We start from the raw sequence: 23,963 nt of genomic DNA on the forward strand, positions 1-23,963 counted from the left end.
ATGAAATATTTTATTTAATTCACAAACAAATCTAAAAAAAACATTTATTTTAATAAGAAAGTTGGGGCTTTTCTAAATTCAACTGGGTCACCTATTGTCCACTCAGTATTCCGTTTAATGCATTTGTACTGCTCCCACAAATCCATTTGAAGACACCAATTTCATTTTTAGCCTTCATTTTCAAATTCTGAGTAGGCCTAGTGGAACCCCAGGAGTCCCTAAACCACAGGGTTAGAACTCTGGTTTAGAGGTTTGGATCCTAGTGCAGTTCTGGCAGAAGAGAAATTAACTTGATATCACTGCGTTTAATTTACCTCAAATTAAACATACGGTTTGGCACACAAGGAAAAAAAGGAAGTAAATTGTGCTGGAACAGGTCGTCTAATGTCGCACCAGGTCTCTCGCAGATTGATATAATATGGCAGTTATTGGCAATGTATGCCACTGTGCACATTCTTTTGGCACAAAATGTCTCCCAAGTGGGTGTCTCACACTTTACCACTGGATATCGTAGTCGTTATAAGTGTTACTTCATTGACTCATCAATAAAATTTTGAAGTTTAGGACATGAGTCACACACCCCTCCACCTTCCAAAACTTAGCAACTCGCACTCATTTCTCGTCAAGCCCCTTCGGGACCTTAGCGTCACACATGCTTTGGCAACAGATGTGGCCTGTCCTCGTCATTGCTGGCCTTGTCTGCAGTAGATCCAGTGCATAATTTGTACAAATAAATCCACCCATAAATAAATAAGTACATGGGCCGCCTGTTTTTGTTAGGAGCTCACCGCTGGCACTGACAAACGCCAGGGGTTATTGAATACCATGTGTGGCTAGGCTAGATTTCACCTCATGACTTTTTCTTACACCACCCTACTGTTGGACTTGGCCCTTCTGGCAGGTTCAGCCCTGAACTTTTTGCTTTTATTGGTGACCTGGTGGTAGTGATATTTGGTTTCTGCGCACTTTCCCTGTGTCCCAGAGTAAAGTGCGTGCGCCCTCTGAGTGCATGTGGTGAGCTAGGCCTGCCCTCCCATAGGAATGCATGGGGAATGTATGTGTCCCTGGTAGTTCCTGATGCGTGGGGTGTGCAGGCTCGAGTTTGGTATGTGCGGACTCGTGTGATTGAATGCTTCGCAATGATGTATGATGCGTGATTATGTCATGTGCGGAAGTGCCACTTCTAGGAGTTGGCATATTAGTGTAAAGTGTGTCTGGCGTGTGATTGGCTGGAGCTGGCTGGTGAGCCTGGCTCCAGGAGTCTGGGTGGGTCTGCCCCAGTGGTGAGTGTGAGATTAGCATGCGGATGGCTGGGGAGGAGTGCACCTTGGACCTGAATAGGGCAGGGCTTTCCCCACACAATGCTGGCTCCGCCCCCTGTGGTGCGACTGACGACCCTAGCCCTGCCAGTGAATAGAGTGAGGGGCTGAGCACATCAAGGGTGCTCCCCAACCAGCTGCGACTGGTTTTCCCCCTCACTCTGAACCCAGAACAAAGGGAAAAGATGTATAAAAATGGGGCTGTGTCCCCACAGTTTTTGTTCTCTTCCAGGATCCTACCTGAGGGGGGCTGCTGCTGGACCAGAGGACCGCCACTTGGACTACCTCCCTGCCTGGAGGCCCAGTGAGCTGGCTCTGGGTCCAGCCTTGCCCCCCACCCCTGCCTTGCGGTATGCAGGGGAGAACTTTGCTGGACTTTTGTTTTTATCCTCCTCTAAGCGCTGGGAGCGCTTTATTTGTACCCCTAAGCGCCTGGCAGCGCTTTTACTGGACTTGTAGCGCTAGGAGCGCTTTATTTGGTGCCCTAGCGCTTCGAGAGCGCTCCTGTGTCGCCCCTGCAGCGCCGGACTGCTCCTCCTACACGAGGGAATACCCGGCGTAGGGATTCCCCCTCTGGTAGCCGAGAGTTGAAACGGGTGCCCACCCCGCATTGCCGTGATCATTGGCGGGTGCCCACCCCGCTTATTTTATTATTTCTATAGCGGGAGCCCACCCCGCATACTGGTGCTGCCGCGGGTGCCCACCCCGCTTATTTGCGTTATATTGAAATCACCGCTGCAGCCTGGTCCGGGCGATCCCGAGAGTCAGGCAGGCCGGGGGCGGGAATCCGGGACAACCGGAGCTGGAAGTAGGAGGGCGGGAGCCTACCCCGCCTCCTACCGAAGCATCGCGGCTGGTTTTGGGGGCCCCGGAGTAGGCAGGAGCCTACCCTGCGCCCGGTGCCCTCGCCCGGAGGAGAAGCGTCCTACCCAGGCGGGAGCCCACCCCGCACTGGGACGAGCTGCCGTCGTGTTCGGGGCCCGTAGGCTCCACATTTGCTGAAGATCTCCGGCCCCGGGAAGAGAAGGGGCGACGCCGCGGAGAGCCGGTGAGTGGGGGCGTTCCCGCCGGTCTCTCCTCGGTCCCCCACGGGCGGTGATTGAGCCAGAGCCCGGTTGAGGCTCTGACATCGGGGGCAGTGTCCGTGAGCCCCCGAGAGGCTCCAACGCGGGCAGAGCGTTGTTGGGAGCGCGAGGTCGCTCCAAAGCGGGGCCCATTGTTGTTTAGAGCCTGCGAGGCTCAGGGGGCATTTCTCCAACGACGGGGGGTGATTTGAGTTACGAGGGCCCCAGAGAGGGGGCCCCCGCCTACCCCTGCCAGTGCTTGAGCGGCCCCGCCTGCCAGAGGGCCGCTCCATCGTTGGGGGCAGATTTGTTTTAGAGCGCTCGTGCGCTCCAACGAGGGCATAATTTGTCTAGAGTCCAGAGGGACTCCCAAGGGGCCATATTTGTTCTAGAGCCTAGAAGGCTCCCACGACGGGGCACATTGTTTGTTTAGAGCCCACGAGGCTCCCACGCTGTTTTGGGGGCATCCTTCTTTCAGAGCCTAGTCGGCTTCCAGGGCGGACAGACTCGTGTTCAAGGCACAGTGGTGCCCATGCTCCTTTTCCCAGCTGCCCAGCACTTAGTGGGCAGCTGCAACGTGTAGGTTGTGCCCCCCTTTACGCTTTAGCTTGCGCAGCCTGCGCAGCCTTCCCCTGACACTGTGACACAGGGCGTCCTTGCCCCGACAAGGCCAGTTGGCCTAGGGACTGCCACAGAGGGTGGCTAATGCGAGTTTGGCGCCATAGTGTTTTCCAGCACCTCTGAATGTATTTTATGCATCATGTGTTTTCCTTCCCTACACCTCTGAATGTGATGCATCATGTGTAATGTGCGTTTACCCCTACAGGTATTGTGATACTTAGGTGGTTGTTTTCTCCTAGTACAGGTGGTGCTAGTGAGGTCCTGGTTCCCTGCGCGATATTTTCCGAAGGTGGTTAGGGTTGCGTAGGTGGTACTTACCTGATTGCAGTAGTTACTGGTTGTGTGCTACATTTGCTATTTTGTACTACAGTATTATTCCCATGTTCTAAGAGTGCTAATTCCTGACAGTGGTCCCTGTGGCCCTGTCCCCTGTACATATAATCCCTTGTAAACTCTGCCCGTGCCTGTTGGCACATTGTAAAGTGTGTGTTCTTATCTAATGTGTTTTGGTAATACAAAGGCTATTTTTATATAATACCTTGTGTGGAGTTTCTTTGTGGTGGGCCTTGGGTGTTGTTGCTGGGTGCGCGCGCAAACGCTTTACACATCGCCTCCGGGATAAGCCTGACTGCTCGTGCCAAGCTACCAAGGGGGTGAGCAGGGGTTATCTTTGGCGTGTAACTCCCCAGCCCTGACTAGAGTGGTGGTTTCTGCCTGGCTTTGGCGCAAGCCCTAGCCAACCAGAAATCACCATTTCTAACATTGGCGATCAGCGGTGGGATTTGGACTTGCGTTTGCGCTGTACCGCAGTAGCAGCTGGCTGCACCACAAAACTCTGCATTTAGATAGTCATATGGTATAGGGATTATTGTGCTAAGTTTGTTTTTGTCATTTCTTTGGAAATGTGGTTCTTGTGCACTGTGAGTTAGGTGTCCCTAGCTCGGGAGGGTAGATCATCCCCCTAAGTGCATTGTGCTTTCTGGATTCACCAGAGGGTGGGATCCATGGGTGGCAGCATAATAGTGTCCAGTACATTTGTTCCCCGCCCTGCGCCCAGAGTTGGCACCTGTGTCACGTGTGGTCAGGTTGAGGAATCAGGGGTGGTAGAAACTACCTTACCAGTCCGAGGGGAGGGTTGTGTGTGGATGAATGGTGTGTGGCACTAGGCAAGTGAGTGTGAGTTCTCTGGGATAGAGAGCTTGCAGAACCCTTTTTGTGAATTGTGTGCTCCTGTTAAGCTCAGACCCCTAGGTTCCCTGTGTAATCTTTTCTCAAGAACGTCCGCCAAAATGGAGCTAGCTTTTGATTTCTGTGATCTGTTTGGGTACAGTATGTTGGAGTTGGTAAGGTTCTGTGAAGAGAGAGACATAGGGGTGGATGAGTCAGACACTCAGTCCGAACTTAGAAGCAGCCTGATCCTATGGCAAAAGTGTCAATGGGGTCTTGAGCGCAGTAGGATAAGGGCCCGGGCCTCACACCAGGAGGGTGGTGGGTCTGTGGGGAGCCGTGAAGATTCAGAAGAGGAGGAAGAAAGTCACCTGACGGGGACGCCAGTAGATACTAGAGACCCCATAGATAGGGAGTCCCTTGCTGGGTCCAGTGTCAGGAGCAGCACACCATCCCTTTCCCTGTCCCCAGAAGAGTGGGTAGATAGGAGGGAAGAAAGGGAGCATCAGCTGGCCATGGAGAAGCTCAGGTTAGAGCATGCCAAGGAGATGGCGCAGCTGGGTGTGGAGGAGAAAAAGTTTGAGACCGAGAGGGTCTTAATGGAGGAGAGGATAGCGGAGGCTGAGAGGGCCTTCGCCAGGGAGAAATTAGCTCTGGAGGGTAAGTTGTCCCCTGAGCGCAGTTGTGGTTTTCTGGATTCCCCAGGGAGGGTAGAGTCCAGTGATGGCAGCAAAATAGAGTCCAGTGCAGGGCGTCCCATTCCCAGTTCACCCAGTCTGGTACCTGTTTCCCAAGAAGAGGAGAATAGGTTGAAATTCAGGGGCAGTAGGAAGCTGTCTCACCAGTCTTGGGACACGTTTGTGGGTAAATGTGAGGATGCACTGGATGATTGGTTAAGGGTAAACACGAAACGGGATTTTGACGGACTGTATGCTCTGGTTATCAAAGAACAGCTATGCAGTAGTTTTTATCCCGGGTTGCGCCAACACCTGTTGGGATGTGATGCCTTGGATCCTTGGACCCTGGCAAGAAAAGTAGACCGTTGGGAAGGGGTCCCAAGTTCTGATGAGGAATGGGAGAGTGATTCCAACAGTAGTGGTTCAGAGATCCTCCAGCCCAGCGTGGTGGAGGAGGCTCAGTGTAGCCCAGCTAGGTCCCAGGATAGCGAGGAGGGTGTAGGGGCTTACGGCCTGGCTCAGTGGAGCGGGAGTAAGTGGGTGACCGAGGGTCCCCAGACGCACAAAACCCTGCCTCAGGACTTGGATGGTTTCATGAGGGAACACCAAGTTGGGGACCTAGGCTGTCCTGTTAGTCCATTTGAGGAAGATCACCTATTGAGTAGAGGACCTGGAGCGCCTGTAAGCAGGGCTCCTTTGGTTCTAGAGTCTGGCAGTACCGCTCCGGTAGGGAGGGTACAGGAGTCCAGCGTGAGGAGTGATTGGGGGATGAGTTTCCCAGTGGAAGAGCCAGTGGGTCAGGGACTACCCAGTTGGGCTAGGATCCCGTGTAGTGACCATGGGGACACCACTTCTGTTCTGGGGGATCTCTGCGCACTGTCAGGTGGACAGGGGACGGGAGATCCGCGCCAGACAGACAGTCACCCGACTTATGTGTCATACGTTAGCCTCAGGGGGATGGAGTGTAAATCCCCAGAAGTCCTGCAGTGCCAAGCAATTATTCCACCAAAGGTTCTAGGCCGGAGGTTGGAAGGCCAGGTTCAGGGTCAGCCTGACCTGAAGGGTGGGACGTCTGTAACCAGTGTCCCGACCGGTTCTTTTTCCAGAGGTACCGCCCCAGTTGGTAGGGAGCAGGGCTCTGGAAGGGGGTGCAGAGGGTGGGAGAGCCCACCTCTGGCCCCGGTACAACCTGAGGGGTTAAACCCTGGGTTGGAATGGCGTTCTAGGTGTACCCCTCGCCAGAGGAGGAGGAACCCTAGGAGAAGAGGTAGGGGGAGGAGAGCCTTCCCTGAGACTCCTGGTCCACCTGAGGTTGTAGACCCTAGGCTGAAGAACCAGTGGCAGTCTAGTCCTGTCTGGCAGACAGGAAGAGTGGAGAATGGCCGCTATGTGCCAGGGGTTACTACCCCCCACTCTGTGGTTAGGCAAAGACCGGTGGCACCTGGGTGGCCTAGGGCCTGGTCTTGGCCGCGGACAGCTTGGGAGTACCAGTGGGGTAGCCCAGTTGGTCCAGACAGTGGTTTTAGAAGGAATTCCATGGGTTCACCGTGGCGTAGAACCGGAGGGTGTCCCTGCAGTTGCGGGCCCACGTCTGTGTTCTATCGCCCCAAGCAGGGAAGTCCATCACGGTGGTGATTGGTCTGCCCTGCGTTTTGGCTGGAAGGGGGTTGTGTTGGACTTGGCCCTTCTGGCAGGTTCACCCCTAAACTTTTTGCTTTTATTGGTGACCTGGTGGTAGTGATTTTTGGTTTCTGCGCACTTTCCCTGTGTCCCAGAGTAAAGTGCGTGCGCGCTCTGAGGGCATGTGGTGAGCTAGGCCTGCCCTCCCATAGGAATGCATGGGGAATGTATGTGTCCCTGGTAGTTCCTGATGCGTGGGGTGTGCAAGCTCGAGTTTGGTATGTGCTGACTCGTGTGATTGAATGCTTCGCAATGATGTATGATGCGTGATTATGTCATGTGCGGAAGTGCCACTTCTAGGAGTTGGCATATTAGTGTAAAGTGTGTCTGGCGTGTGATTGGCTGGAGCTGGCTGGTGAGCCTGGCTCCAGGAGTCTGGGTGGGTCTGCCCCAGTGGTGAGTGTGAGATTAGCATGCGGATGGCTGGGGAGGAGTGCACCTTGGACCTGAATAGGGCAGGGCTTTCCCCACACAATCCTGGCTCCGCCCCCTGTGGTGCGACTGACGACCCTAGCCCTGCCAGTGAATAGAGTGAGGGGCTGAGCACATCAAGGGTGCTCCCCAACCAGCTGCGACTGGTTTTCCCCCTCACCCTGAACCCAGAACAAAGGGAAAAGATGTATAAAAACGGGGCTGTGTCCCCACAGTTTTTGTTCTCTTCCGGGATCCTACCTGAGGGGGGCTGCTGCTGGACCAGAGGACCGCCACTTGGACTACCTCCCTGCCTGGAGGCCCAGTGAGCTGGCTCTGGGTCCAGCCTTGCCCCCCACCCCTGCCTTGCTGTATGCAGGGGAGAACTTTGCTGGACTTTTGTTTTTATCCTCCTCTAAGCGCTGGGAGCGCTTTATTTGTACCCCTAAGCGCCTGGCAGCGCTTTTACTGGACTTGTAGCGCTAGGAGCGCTTTATTTGGTGCCCTAGCGCTTCTAGAGCGCTCCTGTGTCGCCCCTGCAGCGCCGGACTGCTCCTCCTACACAAGGGAATCCCCGGCGTAGGGATTCCCCCTCTGGTGGCCGAGAGTTGAAGCGGGTGCCCACCCCGCATTGCCGTGGTCGTTGGCGGGTGCCCCCCCCGCTTATTTTATTATTTCTATAGCGGGATCCCACCCCGCATACTGGTGCTGCCACGGGTGCCCACCCCGCTTATTTGCGTTATATCGAAATCACCGCTACAGCCTGGTCCGGGCGATCCCGAGAGTCAGGCAGGCCGGGGGGGCGGGACTCCGGGACAACCGGAGCTGGAAGTAGGAGGGTGGGAGCCTACCCCGCCTCCTACCGAAGCATCGCGGCTGGTTTTGGGGGCCCCGGAGCAGGCAGGAGCCTACCCGGTGCCCTCGCCCGGAGAGGCGTCCTACCCAGGCGGGAGCCCACCCCGCACTGGGACGAGCTGCCGTCGCATTCGGGCCCGTAGGCTCCGCATTTGCTGAAGATCTCCGGCCCCGGGAAGAGAAGGGACGACGCCGCGGAGAGCCGGTGAGTGGGGGCATTCCCGCCGGTCTCTCCTCGGTCCCCCACGGGCGGTGATTGAGCCAGAGCCCGGTTGAGGCTCTGACATCGGGGGCAGTGTCCGTGAGCCCCCGAGAGGCTCCAACGCGGGCAGAGCGTTGTTGGGAGCGCGAGGCCTCTCCAAAGCGGGGCCCATTGTTGTTTAGAGCCTGCGAGGCTCATGGGGCATTTCTCCAACGACAGGGGGTGATTTGAGTTACGAGGGCCCCAGAGAGGGGGCCCCCGCCTACCCCTGCCAGTTCTTGAGCGGCCCCGCCTGCCAGAGAGCCGCTCCATCGTTGGGGGCAGATTTGTTTTAGAGCGCTCGTGCGCTCCAACGAGGGCATAATTTGTCTAGAGTCCAGAGGGACTCCCAAGGGGCCATATTTGTTCTAGAGCCTAGAAGGCTCCCACGACGGGGCACATTGTTTGTTTAGATCCCTCGAGGCTCCCACGCTGTTTTGGGGGCATCCTTCTTTCAGAGCCTAGAAGGCTTCCAGGGCGGACAGACTCGTGTTCAAGGCACAGTGGTGCCCATGCTCCTTTTCCCAGCTGCCCAGCACTTAGTGGGCAGCTGCAACGTGTAGGTTGTGCCCCCCTTTACACTTTAGCTTGCGCAGCCTGTGCAGCCTTTCCCTGACACTGTGATACAGGGCGTCCTTGCCCCGACAAGGCCAGGCCAGGAGCCGGGTGTCCCCCTGGGACGATTTGCGCGATGGTACAGACCACGCAGCGAGATAGGGCAGTTAAGTAGGGGGCGGGGCTTATGGGCAATTACGTTAGGGCGGTTGGGCGGGAAACTAGTACCTGTTGTAACGAGGCAGTTGTCGTTTGTGACGTTGCCTCATTTGAGTAATTTAGCCTGTTTTCACTAGGGGTAATTCGTCATGGCCAACAGCTCAGCTGTCCAGAATGCGCTCCGAGTCCTTTATGAGGCGGTGCGTGTGGATTTGCTGGTCCCCGGTGTTCCCGCTTTAATGTCAGCTGTGAGGCGCCCGAAGAGAGTGACGGCGAGGGGTGGGAGCGACGCTGTGGCGGCTTGTCTTCCTGTCAAGGGTCGTGTGCAGGAGATTGCCACCAGCGGTGAACTTGCTCCTTTTTCAAATAAGGAACAACGCAGCAGGTCTGCTTGTCGGAGCACTCATTCCCAGCTCCTGGCAGCGCGCTGCGCTTCTGCACCATCGGTCACGGTGAGGAGGTCGGGGGCGGTCTCAGTGACACGTGTTGGACGAGCTCGTCGTCGCGTCAGCGCTAGGGGCGGTGCTGCTTCAAGAAGCCTGCCTCCATCATAACTCAGAGGTATAGGTGGGAAGGGGTGGGGAATGTCTGGTGAGGGTGCTGATATTCTGTTTGTGTCCCCTTCTCCTGCAAAACGGTCGTTTTGATGGACACAGAGTACTGCTTGATCAGACCCTGTAACATTTCTGGGTATATTATTGACATTGCTCCCCCTGTTTTGCCATTTGGACGCTCTGCAGCTTTGGTGGACTATCCTACCGATAGTGGGGGGGAGGAGGAGGTGTTGCAAGAAGGGTCATCTTGTTCTATCCCTGCTGCTGCTTCTGGGGAGCGCCTAGCGAAGGGAGCTTATTTGGGAAAGGTGTTATCAGATTCTGTGGTGTCCCCTTTACCTAGACGCCCCCCTGGGGCTAAATGTTGTTTCGCTCCTACATCAACAGTTGGCTTGGGGCAGGTTACTCCTTTTTTTTTTCACTTTGGGTGATGATGATTCAATGGCCATGACTGTAGTTGAACAGAGGTCCTTAGAAGATGCTGGGCCTTTGCAAGAAGATCCTGTTATTAACCCTTCAGACATTGTCTCCATTTTCCCGGCATCTCGCCCCCCTCCTTGTCACCCGCAGGTGGATTTTGATTCTCTGTTTGGTCCTCAACGTGGTCAATGGGTTTGGGTTGAGCATGCTGTTCCTGACTCATCTGAGGTGGATGGTTTTAATCATTTCTCTGGTCATGGTAAGTTATCGCATTCTGGCACGAGCGGCGAGGAGGCGGCAGGGCATACAGCCCAGCAGTCAGCACAAGTTTTTCCTTGTAAAGCATTTCAGAAGCAGGTTTCGGCTTTTGGTAACGTGACATCTTCATTAGGCGGATCAGGTGCGGATCTTGGTCTTGCGGCTGGGCTCTCTAACCGGAGGCCTGTGACCAATTGGGAGTTTTACGATGGTGGGGCGGGTGATGGCGAAATGCCAGGTACAAGCAGAGATGTATTGGAATTTTCAGAGGCGCATGGGGTTCGAGGTCTGGGTTATGACGATGGTATTGAAGATGGGATTCAAGAAAAGGATTTGGGGGGTAATGGATTTTGTTCCGAGCATGTTCCTTTTGTGCATCGAAAGGGGTCGGGGGCAATCAATTCTTCTAGTGTCTTACAGAAGTCAAGTGCGGATTTCACGTCGGATCAAGAGTGGCGTCACGATTATCGGCGTTGTGACGATCCTCAGGAATTCCAGAAGCGTGCTGCACAACTAACGTCAGGTAAGCCTCATTGGTGGGCTGCTTGGTCACAACCTTTGGTAGGAAAACTTACGCCGGGCTCGGTGGGGGTTGCCGAGTCAAATGCGTCTAATGTGTTGGGTGTGGGGTTTGGTGGTGATACAAGGGACAGGTTTTTTCGAACATCTATTTCTGGTAATGCGGATAGTTCCAGCAAATCGTCTTTTTTGGGTAGTGGGGTTACTGAGGCTGTACGACTGGTGCAGGTCAGGTGGGGGTTACTGCTAGTACTCGTCAGAAGCTTCCTTATATGGGTCTTGCCATGCAATTAGGTATACATCTGTCAGATGCCACCAAGAACAAGATTTGGCTGCATGAATTTGTTGACATTTTTAAACTCCTTCATAGGGACATCCAAGCCAGGTAAGGGTCCAAGGAAGAAGAATGGGAGCTTTCTAGGCACACAGGGTCCCAAAGTCTATAAAAAATTGGACTGCGGCCTTTTTGATATACGCTAGCGTGTATTGTGAGAGGTATCCAGACAGGGCTATTTCATTGTTTAAATATATGGACACCATTCGTAAGGCACACTTGCAATTTGGGGGATATGCATGGCTTAATTACGATGAAGAATTTAGAGCTAGGATCAGTATGTTTAAGGATAAACCGTGGGGTGAGGTGGATCAAGAGCTTTGGTTGCAGTGGATGTCCTCTGCTCAGCCGCTTGCGTCGATGCATACTGCAAGTGGTCTGCCGATCATGTATCGGCCCTTTCTGCCTTGCCCCGCTCCAGTTGGGGCGGGGGGTTCGGGTAGGGGACATTTGCAGACGCCAGGTGCCTGCTGGAATTTTAATCGGGGCTCATGCATCAGGCAATTCTGTAGGTTTAAGCAGGAGTGCTCTCAATGTGGCGGTAGACATGCCATCGCCCACTGCTTCGCCAAACAGCCTCAAGGGGGTCCAGGGAGTTTTTCAAGGGGTGGCGGGGGATTCCCTCAACTTATGTCAAAGGGCTCATACCCGAATTAAACTGATGCGTTTGATGCCTTGGTTGCAAGTGTATCCTGACTATGAAGCTGCGTCCAAATTGTTTTGGGGTTTTAAAGAAGGTTTTCGGATTGGCTATCAAGGGCCTCGTTATCACCGTTGGGCTGACAATTTAAAACCTGGCAAAGAACTGCCTCACGTGGTGCAACAGAAATTGGAGGCCGAAATGCAAGCTGGTCGTATAGCTGGGCCTTTTAGTCAATGCCCCTTGGAAAATTTGATATCTCCTCTGAGGGTAGTCCCTAAAAAACGGGTTGGTGAATTCAGAATGATTCTTCACCTGTCATGGCCGGAAGGCCAATCTGTTAACGATTTTATTTCTTCGGATGATTCCAATGTCTCTTATGCGTCTGTGGATGATGCTTTGAGATTGGTGCGGGAGGTGGGGGCTGGTGCAGAACTAGCGAATTGTGATATTCAATCTGCCTTCCGTTTACTCCCTATGCATCCATCGGATTTTGAATTGCTAGGTATGTTTTTTAATGGAGCTTTTTACGTTGACAAAGTCCTTCCTATGGGGTGCTCAGTGTCTTGTGCCTTGTTTGAAACATTTAGCACGTTCTTGCAATGGTGTTTTTCGGTGAGGAGTGGCCACACACATGTTTGTCATTACTTAGATGATTTTATGTTCATTGGCGATGCACACCTCGAACAATGTCGTAAAGGTCTCAAATTCTTCCAGAACATGGCTGAAGAGTTTGGTGTTCCGCTGGCTCCTGAAAAAACGGAAGGTCCCTGCACTAAACTCGTATTTTTGGGCATAGAGATAGACACTGTAACTATGATGGCTAGTTTGCCAGCTGTAAAGGTAGAAGAGATCAGGTCTTTTCTGTTGGAGGTTCTTGGCAAGGATAAGATTGAGCTTCGGTAAGTCCAACGGCTCTTGGGCTACCTGAATTTTGCTTGTTGTGTTGTTAGGGCCGGTAGGACTTTTTGCAGAAGGTTGGGATTTGCGATGTCGGGAGCTTACCTTCCTCACCACAGAATTCGTCTAACAAAAGCCATCAAGGAGGATCTTTTGGTGTGGCTAACCTTTTTGTCAGATTTCAATGGCGTTTCTTTATATTTTCTTGGAGACAGTACTATTTGGCAGATACAGATTTTTTCGGGTGCCTCTGGGGCACATGGTTTTGGGCTTTTTTGGGAGGGTCGTTGGTGTGCAGAGGCATGGCCACGACATTGGATATCACAAGGGCGCAGTATTGCTTTCCTTGAGTTGTTTCCACTAATTGTGGCTATGATGGTCTGGGGGGTGGAATTCCGTAACAGGTGTGTAATGTTCCACATTGATAACATGGCTGTGGTTCAGCTCATAAAAAACCAGAAGGCCAAAGATCTGCGGGTTTTGAGGCTGTTGCGTTTTTTCATGTTACACAGTCTCAAATGCAATATTGTTTTTCGAGCAAGGCACATTCCAGGCGTCAATAACTCAATTGCAGACGCCTTGTCTCGTTCTAATTGGCAGAAATTCCGCAGCTTGGCGCCTGGTGCGGACACCTACAAAACTCCAATCCCGCAAGACATCTGGGTGCTGGGGGAATGAGGATCATCGATTGGGTCGAGAAATCTATAGCCCCTGCTACTAGACGCAGTTATCAACAGGCTTGGTCTGAATTTTTAACTTTTACGGGATCACACTGTTTTGAACTCCCTTTAGTGGATTCCAAGTTCTGTATGTTACAGTTTGTTTTATATTTAATCAATAAGGGTTTATCACACACAACCATTTCTGGCAAACTGGCTGGGATTTCTTTTTATGGGCAGTTATGGTGGGGTCAAGATTTAGTTGGGGATGTTTTGTTGCGTCAGAGGCTAAAAGGTTTGAGCAGGGAGCGAATACAACCCGGGCCCCTACGAGAACCTATTACTTTTGGGCTTTTACAGCAGTTACTAGTTCAATTGCCTTTTTGTTGTTATGACCTTTGGGAAGTTTCACGCTTTCGACTGTGCATGATTTGGTTGTTTTTTGGTGCCTTTCGAGTTTCAGAATTATTGGGGTTGCGGGGACGAATGGGGATTCGGTCCAGTGAAATTGATTTTCAACGAGGGGTGTCAATCAGGTTATTTTTGAAGAAGTCTAAAACTGATCAATTGGGCAAGGGTATTTGGATTAAGTTGAATGGTAGTGGCGTACAGGGATGTTGTCCTATTGGGGAATGGGATTAATTTGTAGGTTCCCCTGATTTCAAACATGGGCCCATATTTTTGCATCAGGATGGGACACAAATTACGAATGCTCATTTATTGGTTGTTTTACGTAAATCCTTGAAGAGGATTGGGAAAGATCCCTTACTTTTTGGGACTCACTCATTTAGGATCGGTGCAGCTACGGAAGCAGCTAAATTGGGCTGGGGCTGGGAGGAAATTAAGAGGATTGGTAGGTGGAAGTCTGCATGTTGTTCTCGTTATGTCAGACTGTGATAACCTATACGTTTTCTAGGATGCAGGCTAATTTTGTTTTTTCTGCCTAGGTCGTGCCATCAATTCTTTCTCCTCAAAAATGCGTACTTGGATCATAGGTCACTCCTTCGTCAAATGGTCCGCTGTCTTTGCAGAACGGCAGATCTACGGCAGGTCGCTCGGACTTCCTAGCAAGGGCCACAAAGTTCTATGGAAGGGTAAAGGTGGGATGAGATAGAGTAATTTGTTTTCTACGCTATCTGAATTATCAGCTGAAAGAGGTTTCCCAGACTTGTTAATAATACATTTAGGTGAGAATGATCTTGTATCTTTATCTGGGCTATTGCTCTTGAAGCAAATGAAATTGGATCTAGCAGTCATCAAGAATAACTGGGTGGGTACGTCTTGGGTGTGGTCCGAATTTATTTATAGACAACAGTGGAGGGGGGCTCGCAATCATTCGGCCATGGAAAAAGCTCGCAAAAAACTATACCGTGCGATGAAAATGCAATGGGTATTCAGGTTTTGTCTCACGATAACATTACCAGTGTCGAGCATCAACTTTTTCAGGAGGATGGGGTACATTTATCCCAGATAGGACAAGCTTATTATATAATGGAATTAAGGGACTTTACTAGCGGGTTTTTGGAACGAGAATCTTTGGTGTGACCAACGTTTAAAGTAGAATATGTTTGTTTTAAGCAATTTTCTTTTTGGTGGGGCCAGGAAAACTCTTTGGGTTTTCCTGGGTGGCGCTTTTTTGAGGGTTTGATTAGTCTGGAGCGGGCTTATCCTTCCCTCTGGGCCGGGGGGAGGGTGGAAGAAAAGCTGGACAGGTAAACCAAAATGGTGAAAAAGGAAATGATGCTATTGGGCAGTACATGGGGTATTTTATGGTAAATTTTGGTTTGGGTATTTTTGGACTTGTTTGTGGCAAAAATGTTTGAAAGCATTTTGATAATGTTTATATTGTTTCAATAAGTTTGTTCTTGGTTACCTGTCCTAATAAAGTGACCTTTTTTGCTAAGTCAAATTTGTGTGGTTTGTCTTATTGCGCGAGTCCACACATCCAATCTTCAGTTCTCCCTTTCGGTTCCCCGCTTCTGCTTCATTCTACCAATTACAGGTGTTACTTTAATTTTTAATTCCAAATCTTCATTTGCAATAACATTTCGCGATACGCCTTACAATTTGAAGTGTGGAGCAATACGTGCACTTTATTCGGTGACAGGGAAACAGGCTTCGTTTTCCCATGCTCCTCTCCGGGTGAGACAAGGACGGAAGCCCTGCTGGTCCACGGGCAAACAGTGAGAGTTCTGTGATGCAATGCGTTGAATTGAAACGTGACACAGAGAAGAGCGCATTTCTAATTGAAACCAGTTGTATGGCAGTCTTCCAATTAAATCACACAAGGCCGTGCACAAGGGAAGCTTATCCATGTGAACCAGAAGCAATGAAAACAGTATTCTTTCCTCTGTATCTCGGGAAGAAAGATAAGCTCACAGACGGAAAGCGGATGCAATTTTTAATCGGAAAATAGACGAAGCAGAGCAGATATAGAGAAAGTGTTTTTTTAATGCATCAGGATATTCAGTAGTCGTATGTGACGCGTTTGTCTCAAAATATATTTATGGACAGGTGTCAGTTAAAAGGAATACAAGGAAAAAACACTCCAAAATGTTTGTAGAAGGCAATAGCAACGAAAAAATCTACCCTGTTGAAATGCTCTTATTTAACATGTCAGGTGAGTCCACAGTGGACGAACATTTGTGTGCTTTAAAAGGGCAAAGCCTTTTGCACCAGTCTTGCAGCTTGAGTATTAAACTGAAGAGCAGCTGGTGTTTGTTTGCATCAGGGAGAAAACTGTTTACACATGAAAGGCTAAAATTGATTATTTCCACTTTTCAAGTGTGTCAAAAGGGTTGAGGCTAAGTAGCAATGTTAGGTAAAATGAGTTTATGCCACAGAGGAGTCACATTTTAATGGATTTATTAATTTAAAAAGGATTTTTAAGCAATTAACTTGTTGATCATGACTCAGAATTTGGATTGGGTGTAATCCTCTTTCTCCTACATGGATGGAATCAAATACTCTTTGTTCCATTCTGTCACACAACTAACAAAAATTGGCCCAAATGCATACGACTTCTTTAGTACCAGTGGAAAGTTTTTACAGTAAGGCTAACCTGGAATTGTGTAATACGTTTTGTTCCAAATAAAGTTTTGCATCTGGGTAAAACATGGAAAAAGCGCAATAAGCACTGTTTGCTGTGCTTACATAGTAAAAAGAAAATGGAGAAAAACATTTCTTCAATTTTTAGACATGAAACTTTATACTGACTTTGAGGCAAAATGACTTTGTTTCAATTTCTTTACCATCTAAGTAAGAACATAATTGAAAAATCAGTTTGCTTCTCTTTCTTTTAAAAAAGATGAACAAGGATCAAGAAGTCTGTTAAAATCTATATCACCTACACAAACACATAAACACATTACGTTTTTATACAGTATAATTCTGGTATATTTACTGTTCGTTCCAAAATAACTGTGCTTCATTCTTGCCTTGGCACAAAAAAGTGCAATATATAAACTGACAGTACATTTGTTTGCTTCATTCCCAATTACATGAGCAGCAAATGGCATATTGCAAAAAAAGTTTTGTACCGTTTATATTGCACCAGTGCTTTTGGAAATATTGCCCCCATAATTCTCTGTACACTAAAGTGTTACTCTGCTCAATATTATATACAAAGGAAGGATAAAGGTTATATTGATTTCAAAGTCGGTTCTTTTTTCCAGTAGATGCATCATATCTGAGGAACTCAATAATATAGTTACTCTCGACCTGCAATGGTCAATTTTGCTTTTTCAGGAATGATTCGCATCATTTATGGGACTTTTGTATCCTAATAATACAGAACTCCAGGGAATAACTGTGTGGTATTGAATACAAGATATTAAACAAGTTTTAAGGTCTTGTCCAGCTTATAAGTATTTTAAAATGTTGATGGTGACGTAATAAATTAATATCGACCGCTTTTTAAAATGTATATATGTGGTATTTGTTGGCTACACACCTAGCTAAAAGACAGCAGAGCCCTCTACAGAGTCAGAGGCAGTTTATTAGCAATTGCAGTGAAGGTTGGGTTCGTAAAGTGAAGGATGACTGTTAGTTTATTGTGGTATATAGTGCTCTTAAAAGAAGTATCTTCAGCTAATTCCTAAGATGGAGTGGGGTGGAGCAGTTTTGATGGATACAGGGCGAGTGTTCTGAATCCTAGTTGCAGTGACTGAGAAGGCCTATTACTTGTTTTTTTCACTTCATTTTTGTCTCAAATCCATGTGTGTCCTGGCTGCAGGTGGGCCGAGAGCCACCAGAGTTGGTGAGCTTGGCAGCCAGCTAGGTAGAGGTGTTGTTTAAGATGGCTTGTAGAGGATGCATCTGGTTTTGAAATAGGGGTCAAGACTGATTTGCATATGACTTGGTCCAAACTGAGGTGGCATGGTAGGCGAAAAACGATGGATTGGAATGCTGCCTGAATGATTGCCAGTGGCTGAGATTAATTCAAGCATTCTTTCCATCACCTTATTGTTTTTGCATTTGACATTCAAAGTTTGCCGGGTATGCCAACACATAGGTCTCGGGCATACTGTGACAATGGAACCAAGCTATACCTGCCTGAAGAGCCCTAACTAGGGTCAAACTGGTCCTAGGTTTCTTTTGTTCCGGTTCAGGGAAGACCTGGCCTGGCAATTTGGGGTGGAATGTTCTTATTTGAAGCAAGGTCAAGACTGATTTGCATTTGGCTGGGTCCGAATTGAGATGATGTGGTGGACGAAAAATGATGGAAAGGGATGTTACTCTAGCAATTGACTGAGATTAATTCAAATATTCCATCCATCACCTTGTTTTTGGTTTTCAAGATGGGGCAGGCTGCCAAGGGTAGCCAAATGGAGTTCCATGATGGTGCGGTTATTTTTGGCTGGCTACATGGTTTGATGGAGGTGACATATGCTCCCTTGGGTGACAGTGCCATCTCCCTTCCATGGGGTTCGGGGAACTTCCATGAAAGACTGAGTGGATCATTGTTGACTCCTGGATCCATGAGTGCTGGAGTCCCGGATTTAGGGGGGCTACTTCTATAGCGGTTGGCCATACCACCACCCAGTACTGGACTAGGAAATGAAAGCAGCCCTGCCAAAATGTTCAAACTAGCTTGATTCCTTTCACTTACTTACTATACATTATCTTTTATATTTAGGTGTCACGTACAAACAGCTTTTAGCTGTCTGTTTAAGACCAATTGTAAGCCAAAACTACAATGGGCTTTCTGCTAGCCCATTGCTTAGCCTCAGTTGGCTTTCTTGCCAATCTCCTTTGCTTACTTCTTATTCATTGGTTTTCCTTTCTCCCATGTTTGACTCTCCTATGGATCCTAGCTTCTTTTTCATCCTTTTCATTGGATGACTTGTATACTTCTGCTCACAATCAAGGAACTACGTTTCATCTTTTTCTTTCAGCACTCCATAGGAGTGCATGTGTTTTCTTGCTCTCGTACTCATGTGCTAATTTCTCCTTCAAATAAAAACCTCTCTGCGGGTCCCTCTTTCCCCTACCCTGCTTGTTCCCTACCTTCATCTGCCAGGCCTTTTCTTTTTGTTGCTCTGTTTTTTTTTTCTCTCCTTCCCCTCCGCAAACACCTTGATTGCTCAGCTGCTTCTCTTCTCCAGTCCGCATTGCTCTCCTCCCGCTCATTAACTTCTCTCCTCACCTGGTCATCATTTGCTCTTGTCCCCTGCCTTCATGGTTTTCCCTCATGAGGTTTAAATAAATAAATACATAATTTTTGAAGGTCCTGAAAGCTGTATTTTGCTCCCAGGCCCCTCCTTTTCCAAAAAGCGGCTTCATGCACATTTATTTTTTATTTCTATTTACTGCTCTAAAACTGGTGTCCATGATCTTAGAATGGTGATGTAATTGTTAGAAATGGGGTTTCTGGTTGGCCAGCGCATACGCTTAGGCCAGGCAGAACCCACCACTCAAGTCAGGGCAAGGGAGTTACACACTGAAGATAACCCCTGCTCACCCCCTTGGTAGCTTGGCAGAGAATTCAGGCATATCCCAGAGGCAATGTGTAAAGCGTTTGCGCAACACACTCACACTGCAGCGACACACTAGGCACACCACAAAAGAAACTCCACACAAGATTATATACAAATATCCTCTGTATTATCCATAAAAACACATTAGAACATAATCACATGTAATACTCTGCCACTAGGCAATCGTCATGACTTCACAGGGATTTACGTAAATCACTTGGCCAATCAGGCCAGTCATAATACATGTAGTACACTTGACACAATGCTCATAGGGCGCCCATGTTACCAAAACAGCATTAAAGCATTATGCATCAACATCATTAACAGTACCTCATAGCAAGTACCTGTAGAGTGCACACATTTGTAATCTTCATTGGCAATGTAATATAACAGCCTATCACATCAGGCCACAAACTATAGCAGGAATCACCATCACATTTCCATATGCCCATATACTACAGATACCCTTATCATATAGGGCACGTATCTCCTGGGCCCTTATTAGATACTAGGCGGTTACAGCACACCAAATACAGGGGTGGGGCGCAAGACACAACCAGTCTCGGCCCAACACCAGCAGGAAAAGTGTGGCCAGTATCCTGCTACTTTTCCACCAGCTCCACGTTGCCTAAACAGAATGGCCTCGGTGCCCAGTGCACAAAATCCGGGGCGGGTGCAACACACACGCAGTCTTTGCCCCAAAAAAGTGCCTCTGGTGCCCAGTGCACACAGCATGGCGGGGAGGCTGCTCCGCCCCGTCTCACCTGAAATCCTCCTGCAAAGGGGGGCAGCTCCCTGCAATTGTGTAGGGCCGCTGCCAAAGCTTCCTCAACATTGTGGTTGGCGTGGGAGCCGTTCTCTCTCGACCCCGCTGGCCGAATCCCACAGAGACCACTGCCCGCGACACTGCGGCGCAGCAGCAGAACAGCGACAGCCTTACTTGGTCACCTCGCTGGTTTCCTCCGGTGCCGGCTGCTTGTGCCCACATGGTACTGCCCTGGCGGGCTCATACAGAATAGATTTGCTGCCGGCCACACACGCAATGAAGGCTCTGTCGACTCTGGCTCTTTTCTGATCGGCTTCTCACTGTAGTGGGCCCCACCCACACCCAGACTCAGGGAACATGCAGGGCTCTCCTCGTCGTCACTGGAGCCCCGCCCACAACCAGGCGGCCTCCGCCTGGCTTCCTGTTTACTGCACTGCTGCTCGCGCTGCATTCCCTGTGAGAGCCCACTTCTCGTGCTCAGAAGGCAAAATGTGAAGCTCCCACCACACGCTTCTGGTGTGTGGGCACCGCACTCTTTCCATGCACAAAGGAAGTGCTCCCCGCGCTTGGACAATGAACGCCTCCTCACAAAGGGGGGGGAGGAAGAAGCACAGCACTCACTCAGAGCTACTTCAGTCTGCCCCAAGGCCAGCCACACAGCCGTGGTAAATCCCCAGAAACCTGGCTCAGGCAGTCCAGGACACTGGGTCTCCTCAGCAGAGCAGCAGTCCCTTCTGCTGCCCAACGGGCAGCAGGTCAGTCCTCAGTGGCGGTTCCTCCTGGCACACTGCAGTCCATGCAGTGTGCTCTCCTCAGTTTCAGAAGTCCAAAAAGTTTCCGGACATGGGGTCACAGCCCCAGTACTTATATTAGCAAGTGTCTTTGTTCTCCCAAGGCCCAGGGCTCTGAGCCCAGTCCAAACCAGTTCTGTTTTCACTGGTGTCGTTTCCTGGCAGGGGGTGGAGGCAGCATTGTTCAGGGCAGACCAGGCCTATTCAGGTGCAAGGCAAATCTCCTCCCACCACTCTATGCAGCCCAGGTCTATTCAGCCTAGCCCTGACTCATCCAGACTCTCTGGCGCCACTGCACATCCCCAGCCCCTGTCACTCCATAGCCAGAAAGTCAATACACATCCTAGCTGAGGACCAACGACACATAGCACACAAATGCCCACTTCTAAAAGTGGCTTTTCTATAATAGTTATATGAATCCGCTTCCACCAATAAGCAGGATTTATCACTACTATTCCATCATACCAAACTTGATCACGATACCCCTCTCAGATCAGGAATTACCACTGAAGCACATATCAGGGAATGCCCAATTCATTCTTATGAGAGGGCAGCCTCATAGCAGTGAGAAACCAAAAAGGCTGTTTGTTACTACCAGGACATGCCACACAATTAAGGCACATCCTACCTTTTACCTACACCGCACCCTGCCGAGAGGTCTAGCTAGAGCTTACCTTGAGGGTGACTGATATGTAGGTAAAGGGGATTTGCAGACGTGGCATCCACTTTATGTGCCACATCACAGTGGCAGTAACTGTGCGCGCAGGCCCTACAGTGGCAGAGGCCGGAGGCTGGTTTGAAAGGCTACTTTGGTGGTTGACGCAAGCAATGCTGCAAGCCCACCAGTAGCATTTAATATACTGGCCCTGAGTATGCGGGATACCACTGTACAAGGGACTGATAGGTAAATTAAATATGTCAAACAGGTGTAGACCAATCATACAATAGAGAGCACATGCACTTTAGCACTGAACAGCAGTGATAAAATGCCCAGAGTCATAAAACCACCAACAACAGGTCAGAAAAAATACAGAAGGAAGGCAAAAAGTTCTGGGATGACCCTGCAAAAAGGGCCAAGTCCAACAGTAATAAACAGCAGCCACTTCATGTAAGATGCGTGCACATGCGTGGAGCATTGGCAGTTAAAAGGTAAGACCTGTTGACTTTGCCAGTGCATGTAATGTAATGTTATGCGGTTTCTGAACAGTATACACTCACCAGTTCCTTGGTATCTTAGTGTCGTATTGCAGAGCTTGCCTGTAGTTGTGGATTTACTTACATTTTTGTGCATCTCTCCTTTCCTTTGCAAGCACACCTCCTATATTTTGCGTCTCGTATAACTCCTATATGCATCTGTGGGAAGAAATCTTATCTTTACAGCAAATAGGGCTTAAATAGTGTGAACAGCTTTAGTAGAAGTATCGTAAATGCGCGCAACTAGGGTAAGTTTAAAAAAAAAAAAGTTCCACTCAAAAGCGAATGAACACAGTAATTTCATAATGTGAACTGATAAGAGCTCCCCTTTAAGATATATTAAATAGAAGAGATTTCACAAGCACAGCGCTAAAACCTAGAAGCAACTGGCAACGTAGCCCAGTGTCTTGAGACCCACATTGAAGGCCATGTGGAAAGTTACGCACCGTATTGGACGTAATTGGTTGCACTGTCAAGGCAAGTTGCACTACTTGGTATGGTTGCACTGTTTAGTATGAAGATAATTGTCAAGACCCATAGAATATCTCTGATGTCTGTGAACCATTGGAGGACATGGAGAGAGACTGGGCACTGCTAAGTGCAGCTTTTGGGGCGAGTTCAATCCGGGTGTGGAATGGAAGCGGCGTAGATTGAGGTGGGGCTTGTGATAGGTGAGGTAATGGAGTGTGGCTTTTACCTAGTGGTGGCTGCTCCATTAGGGCGTAGGAGCACCGACGCACTGCTTTCTCGCAGTGCGAGAAGCAGAAAATAAAATGGTATTTTAAATACCTTTTTATTTTCTGCTTCTCACGCTGCGAGAAAGCAGAAGGCAGAGGTATGCCTGGTTGGGGGCGGGCGGCAGGATATGCCTGGTTGGGTCAGGTCGGGGAGGAGTGGCTTGCACCACTCGGAGTGCCGTGACTGCTTGGTAAGCAGTCATGCGCACTCTACATTGTGTCTATGTAGGCTGCATGCAGCCTCCATAGAGAAAATGGCCTTCCAACATGTGCCCGGCTGGGCACTGTCTGGGACTCTGCACCAATCACAACGCTGCCATTGCCGCGTTGTGATTGGCTTGGCTACAGGAGGGGAGGGAGGAAGCAGCATGCCTGTTCCTGCTCTGGACCGGCCCAAGAGCGGAGGTGGTGCGGGATCGAGATCAGATAAGTTTTAGTTTATTTTACACCCCCCACCACGCCCGAGAATTGCCAGCCGCGAATGGGAGCAATGTGATATCACCAGGGATATCTCTTTCTGTATTATTACTAATAGGCCTTGTGGATGAACGGTTTAGTCGATCGTCTGATATCTGAACATGGGCAGGCCTTGACATGGATCCGATTCTGCACAAGCCCTTTCATCCTCTCAATAGAAACTCGTTTTTGTTAAAGGACAATTTACATATTGTCCACAAATTCGTGCTGTAAGCAGACTGCACATAAAGCAGCCCAAAATATAGGATTAGGGCTCAAGCGCTTATAAAATACCATGCAGGGCTTCGCAGCACAAATGGCAGCCCCAATCAACTTTACCACCCCAAAGGATTTTTTGGTGCCAAATTTCCTGGTAATCTATGCAAGAGGGGTGTAATACGACAATAATAGGGCAAAGTAGGGTTCCAAACAGAAGCAGATCTAACCATGACCGAACTTGCTTTCGGGTACTTCCTAGGGCCAAATGAACCCAGGCGCAAACCACGGGCATGCGGAATAATGCATGATATTTCCATTGCTAATGTTTCTGCAAAGTGGCACATTTTGCACGGTGTCCGCCTGAACGCTTTTCTGTCTGAAGTGTGTTCTTGATGGTTTACAAGTTTCACGCAAAACCGCTTGCTCGCATTTGCCCCATACCTACGGCTCAATTAGCAGGAAGTACGTTGATGACCTCTTCAGCACGTCACTTTTTATGTACATAGTACTACACTTTTTTTGTTTTGGGAAACACAGGGCTGTAGAATTTCACTGCCCTACAGATTTTTTTTTTGTTAGGAAAGTTGGACCTGTATTTCTCTGGGTTTTATTTATGAGGTTGAGGCGCACCAGGCCCCCGTGGATGTCAGCTGCTGCCTCTAGTGTCCCCCCTCTTGTCTTGAATGATGCACTAGTGGCCACAAGCGTTTGCTGTGAGTTGGGGCCTCTTATTACCTGTGTGGCACCCTGTGGCTCCCATCTTTTTATGCTGTGTGAGGTATCCACTGG

General features: G+C 49.5%; 1 protein-coding gene across 1 annotated transcript in view; it reads left to right on the top strand.

Annotated features, from left to right (window-relative positions):
• The window catches only part of LOC146785399 (putative serine protease K12H4.7), a 625,777-nt gene that overhangs the window by 223,133 nt on the left and 378,681 nt on the right, over positions 1 to 23,963 (top strand). The gene's annotated exons all lie outside the window — the stretch shown is intronic.

This window comes from Triturus cristatus, chromosome 11 (genome assembly GCF_964204655.1).
Source record: "Triturus cristatus chromosome 11, aTriCri1.1, whole genome shotgun sequence".
Lineage (NCBI taxonomy): Eukaryota > Metazoa > Chordata > Amphibia > Caudata > Salamandridae > Triturus > Triturus cristatus.